The following is a 6,615-nucleotide window of genomic DNA, read 5'->3' on the forward strand; positions in this document are numbered from 1 at the left end:
ATTGCCCCTGGATTGGGGGACCATATGGGACACCTGGGGATCGAACCACGGTCGCGATCTTTCCTTGGCTAGTGCTTGCAGGGCAGACACCTGTCCTCTAGCACCACCTCACCGGCCCCCTGATTTTCTTATAGAAAGATTCATGGCAAATATATGTTGGCTCCCCTCTTTTTTTTTTTTTAAAAAAAAAACTTCTTTGTAAGCTTCTCTATCATGGAGGTTCTGCAAACTGATTTCCACACTAATCAAGACAGAAATTCCCAGGAGAATGGATGCAGAAAACTCAGTACTATTTAGAGGGAAGCATTGGTTTCAGTACTACTTCCTGGACTTGAGTCTCCGCACAGTCTTTCTACCCTTTTCTGGGGTTGAGTAACTCATGTATCTATTAGAATATTAGTAAAGTCTATTCCAGCACTTAAATGAATTCCATACTGTCACCTGGGACTCGTTGATCATCTGAACTTCCTGTTCAGTGATTGGAGTTGATATCACTGTGACTGGGAATTGACATCACTGAGCCTATGTCATCAGCATGATATGGGGAGCTGTGTAATCATCAAAATTTAGTTCCATGCTGCTCAAGGGCCACTCAAATGTGAGTCACAGTCACAAACTGAGAAAGTTTCATTGGCGACAACCTGGCAGAGAGGAAGGTTGGAACCCATATTCTCCAAGTAACCACCTTTCCTATATAGTCACAAGATGTGGCTTTTATGAAGAATGAGACACAGGGAAACTTTTAGGAATGGAGGACTACATTCTAGTGGGTTCCAGGGTTCAGTAAGGCTGGTCTCATTCATCATATGGGCAAACCCAATAAAACAAGAGATTAAACCAACTGTTCTTAGCTTTATGTTTTGGACAGGAAAAGCCAGGTCTGGAAGTGCTTATAACTCCGAATTCCTTTGGGTTGGGTCTTGGTTCCTGTTTGGAGGTTCACCTTGTCTAGAACCTAAGATGAATAGATGACACATAGAGACACGGTGTACCTTCAGTTCTAAGTCTGAGCAAGCTCCCTGTGGGCAACTGGGATGAGAGAGGTAGAAGAGGGATCACTTATAAAGCTATGGACCTTCAGACAGAGGTTCAATTTCCATTTTAGACCCACAGACCCTCTCCAGACTCTCTTCTAATTGGCTAATGGGCCATCCCCAGACCACAGGCTCCAGAGATATGAGCCAGAGTTCCAAAAGCCACCCACAGGAGAGGGAAGAATGGAGGCAGAAAGCCTAGCTCAAAGGCCTGCTATTGCTTCAAATGGAAGCTTTCTGCACTGTCCCATCTCAGGTTTATTGGTTAAGAACTTCAGCAGAATCTACTCCATGATCACACTTGGTCACATGGTTCCATGTTGAATTGGCCTCTCCAAAAGTCAGTGTCAAGAAGGCAAAGGAATTTTAGGTCACTGGGAACTTCTTTATTCTTTTTTTTTTTTAATTTTATTTTAATAAGTTCAGAAAATCTGGTCTCCTGCTGAGGAGACTGGGTTTGGATGGATTTCCAAACCTCTAGTCAGATTGCTATCTTACAACTAAAACATAGGGTTAGTGGAATCTTCTTCTAAACTTCATTGCAAACAATAATCTTGGCATGTTCTCTATACAATTTTCTTTGGAGGGTTCTTCCATTAAAAAAAAAGTCAGGGCCCGGAGAGATAGCACAGCGGCATTTGCCTTGCAAGCAGCCGATCCAGGACCAAAGGTGGTTGGTTCGAATCCCAGTGTCCCATATGGTCCCCCGTGCCTGCCAGGAGCTATTTCTGAGCAGACAGCCAGGAGTAACCCCTGAGTACTGCCGGGTGTGGCCCAAAAACCAAAAAAAAAAGTCAGAGGCTGGAGAGGTGGTGCAGCTGTAGGGCGTTTGCCTTGCATGCATCTGGCGTCTGACCTAGGATGGACCATGGTTCAATTCCCTGACTTCCCATACGGTCCCCCAAGCCAGGAGCAATTTCTGAGCACATAGCCAGGAGTAACCCGTGAGCGTCACCGGGTGTGGCCCAAAAACCAAAACCAAAACAAACAAAAATAATCAGCATATCCTAGATATGGCCAGTCCTCCTCCACACACAAACACACACACTACACATTTATATGTAAAATTACACCTTCTTCCCAGAGCTGAAGTCTCCTGTAGACTGGGCTAATTCTGAGATCCAAGAAACTCAGTAGGAAAAGAATTCCAAAGACTCAAAGGACTCAGTAGAAAAGAAATTCCTCCCAATAAGTTAGTGCTGCAGCCCTAAAGGTTGGGGTGATTTCAGGGAGTCTGAGTGTTTTTTGGAAAGGGTGCTCTCTGTCCCTCTTAGGGACTCAGTGAAATGAAAGGTAGGAGCTGCATTCAGACATGGCTGGGATTTGCCCCCAAAAGAGTGGTTTGTACCATCTAAGCATCCTTGCTGCCTCTTCCTGGGCCCATCTATTCCATCTATTGGCCCATCTCTGAAAACCTTCCATTTGGGATGCTACTTCAAAGCCCCCTGGGAAAGCCAAGTTGCCAATTAAGCCTCTTTGAGGCAGGTTCTCATTCCTTCCCTGCTAATTGAAATGTTACTCGTTTTACTAAACCCATAAACCACCCAAACACAACCCTCTTCCTCATTTGCATTGTAACAATGTCCCTAATGTGCCTCCAAGAGCTTTACGTAGAGGGAACTTTTTCTCCTCTCTCTGTCTGAACAGTCAAAAGCAATTCCGAGGCAAAGGCCTTCATTTCCATCCCTATACAGCTGCTCATTAGCCCAAGGTGGAATAAATTCCTTTTCTTCTGGATTCATTTCCCAGGATGATACTGGGAATTTTTTTTTTTTTTTTTGGTCTCAGGCCACTGTTCCCAAACTAGGCCTTAATTGCTTAATAGTTGAGTTAATACATATTTACAGCTGGTTTGGTTAAAGAGGGCTCTAGTAGTTTGAGACATTTTATTTACCCTGCAATAAAATCATTAAGCAGCGGTTCTCTGTTAATGCTCTCTGTGCTGCATCTTGTCTCAGTTCTTGGGAAAGTGCTGGGAGACAGAGGCTTTTGGCCTGATTTAATTCTTCGAGCAGTAACAGAGTCCAGTCTCCCGCCAGGTTCTCCTCTATTCAAGGCCTGCCTCTCTGGGAAAGCCTGTAGTATGGGGCCACGCTGCAAGGCTCCCAGGCACTTGTCCAGAGAACCCCAAGAGTGGAATCTCATCAGAGCCACAGGGCTGGGTCTGGCTCCTGAAGCCGCTCCTACCAGTAACTGGAGCTCAAAGTGGCCCAGAGGCTGGGCACAGAGCCCAGGTGTCAGACCAGTGACAGCCTGGCCCCCAAAGCCTGCCCGGAACAGAAGCCTCAGAAAGCAGGGCGGGAGGAGGGACTGAGGTGCCTGGGCAATGCCTTGGAATGCCAGGGGTGTCCAAACCTCACCATGAGAGGCCAAAGGGCTTGCCTGTGAAAAGATGTCCTTGTGGTTCACCCTCTCCAGCAGTCCCATAAAACAAAACAAAGCAAAACAAAACGAAACCAATGAGGGGTTTTGCCTTTCGGAGAAGGCCTACCAGATTCTAGAAGCTTCCTTCTTATCTTTCTTGCTTTGCCTGGGTGTCAGGCTACTTTCCTTTGTGATCTTTGCAGAAGTAACTGAGTGGCCCTGACTGTGTCTGAAGCAGCTGGTCATTCTCTAGAATCTGTGGTGTTGCTTCTTTCGTGGGTAAGCCTTTGGACCCCCAGCTCCCAGCTCCCTTTGCGATCAGACATGGGGTTATGGGACTGGGGTGTGAGTGACAAGGTCCATCCCCATGTTCTTTGCACTGTCTGGCTGCTTGGAATGGAGATGACTCTGAGCAACTTTTTGATTACTTGGGAGGAGGAGACTCGGGGGCCATACCCAACTGTGCTCAGAGCATACTCCTGGCTCTACATTTAGGGATCACACCTGGCAGGGCTAAGGGGACCATGTGAGGTGCCAATAATTGAACCTGGGTTGCCACATACAAAGCGAGGACCCTATACATGGCACTATCACTCAAGCCCCTAAATTGAAATATTTGAGGCAGTTTTCTCTGGGAAATTTTTAAAAACACATGTTAAATGTGACAAATCCCCAGTTTGGTTCCAAAGTGTAAATGACAACTTCCCTTCCTCCCCTCCCTGGATATGAGTATGAACTCAGCATTTGGAGGACTGTTCCATCCAGCTATGATTCTGCTATATAGTCTCAGACTACAAGGCTATCAGTTGTGAGGGTCAGTGGCCTTTGCTTTGCATGCTCAGCCCTAAGACTGCTCAAATTGTAGCTCCTTCTTGGAGCCTTCACTGGGGTGGAGAAGACACACACACACACACACACACACACACACACACACACACACACACACACACACACACACACACACACACACACACACACACCACCACCACCACCACCACCACCACCCTTATCCAGTTGTTAATCCATGGGCTCCCACCAAAGCCGCCTTTGTCTACTTCTATGCAGTTCTAGCCAAGCAGGAGTCTGGGGCTGAGCCAGCAGCATAAGATTTAGAGACAGCTTTAAGGCCAAAGCCTCCTACTCCAGAGTAGCTAGGTCTGCAGAGAAAGAAGCTCATTCCAGACTCCCTTCTCGGAAATCAGGCCAGGGAGTCCTGGGAGAGGAGTCTGAATACTAAGCTGGTTTCAGGAGTGATTCAGCAGAGAGATAGATGGCTTCTGAGAAACCAGCAGCTCTTTCCCTTTCCTTTTACAGATGAAGAGACTGAGGCTACAAGTGGGAGGCGGCAACAGCCTTGAATCTCTGCCTGGCTCCCTCACAGCCTTCTTGAAACCTGGTGATGAAAAGAGTTGTACAGTGGCCAGATCTTCCTCTGCATCTCTTGGCATACACTTAGAATTACTCGAACCTTTTCAATTTCCCGAGCTATGCCTCGCTTCTGAGGCCAAGGCTTCAGGGCTCCCAAATTTCACCCTATACTACCTTCCTTCATCTTTTCGAGGGTTTGCCATCCATTTTCTCAGTGTGGACAGTTCTAGGACCAGCCTTGCTGAAATTCACTGCCTGCTTTCAGTCTGGATTGAGGGGATCCCTAGAAACACACACCTGTTCCTTCACTCTGTCCACTGCAGTGGGCAAAACATGACCCCTCACACCACCATTCTCTTTTTCCTCCTCTTTCTTTTCTTTTCTTTTCCTTCCTTCCTTCCTTCTTTCTTTCTTTCTTTCTTTCTTTCTTTCTTTCTTTCTTTCTTTCTTTCTTTCTTTCTTTCTTTCTTTCTTTCTTTCTTTCTTTCTTTCTTTTTCTTTCTTCTTTCTTTCTTTCTTTCTTTCTTTCTTTCTTTCTTTCTATCTTTCTTTCTTTCTTTCTTTCTTTTTCTTTCTTCTTTCTTTCTTTCTTTCTTTCTTTCTTTCTTTCTTTCTTTCTTTCTTTCTTTCTTTCTTTCTTTCTTTCTTTCTTTCTTTCTTTCTTTCTTTCTTTCTTTCTTTCTTTCTTTCTTTCTTTCTTTTCTTTCTTTCTTTCTTTCTTTCTTTCTTTCTTTCTTTCTTTCTCTCCCTTCCTCCTTCCCTCCCTCCCTCCCTCTCTCCCTCCCTCCCTCCTTCCCTCCCTCCCTCCCTCCCTCCCTCCCTCCCTCCCTCCCTCCCTCCCTCCCTTCCTTCCTTCCTTCCTTCCTTCCTTCCTTCCTTCCTTCCTTCCTTCCTTCCTTCCTTCCTTCCTTCCTTCCTTCCTTATTTCTTCTTTTTTTTTTTTTTTGTCATTGCTGACTCCATGCTCAGTGGTCACGCCTGGTGCTGTTCAGGGGGCAAAGCATATGTGGTATTTGGGATCTAATCAGAGTTGAATCCATGCAAGGTAAGAGTTTGTACCCCTGTACTATTTTTCTGTCTCCCCACTGTTTCTTGGTAGTGCTCTTTAGTTTGCTAGGCAACAAGTGTCCTGAGGGTGAGGAATTTAATTCTTGCTTTGCAGGGAAGAGAGTGAGAACTCAGAGAAATGAGACTCAGGGACAATTGCCAATGAGCTCAAGGCTCAGAGAGACTTTATGTTTATCTTTTGCTTCTTTCCTGGGTTATTCTCAAAGCAGCAGCATGACCTCTCAATGTAAGAGAAGTTTCTTTTCTTTCTTCTAGATACACCCCACACACTCCCACACACATCCACCCCCCCACACCCCACCCCATACACAGTGATCCTGAGTTCTGAACTCAGGATTTCAAACTACCTACTACAATTTCTCCCTTTTTCCTCTCAAAACGTTGCCATTTTCCTCAGGGTGAATTTCTTAGGATCTGTAGGGCATCATGCTGGTTAAAACTTGAATCTGACCCAACTGGACTGAGGTGTTAGTTCAGGTATACTGGCAGTCTTGTTCTGTCAGCATGTTTCTTGATGGTTGGAGCTGATACTAAGCACATATTTTCTGTTCTTTCGGGAAACCTCAGGGAGACTCAGAGTTCAGGATGAATGATTCTGGAAGGACACATTAGATCAAACAGTCCAGTTCTCTTGTGTTTGAAGGGGAGCTGCCCACTGTTTTGGCAAGACGCAGCTATGGTCCCACTCTTCAACACAAACACTCTACGTGCTTTATGAAAAAAGGTACGAAAGGTAACCCAGATTCATTGGTATCTCCATAAAGCAAAGGATGATACGTCT

The sequence above is a fragment of the Suncus etruscus genome, chromosome 6, assembly GCF_024139225.1.
Source record: "Suncus etruscus isolate mSunEtr1 chromosome 6, mSunEtr1.pri.cur, whole genome shotgun sequence".
Taxonomy (NCBI): domain Eukaryota; kingdom Metazoa; phylum Chordata; class Mammalia; order Eulipotyphla; family Soricidae; genus Suncus; species Suncus etruscus.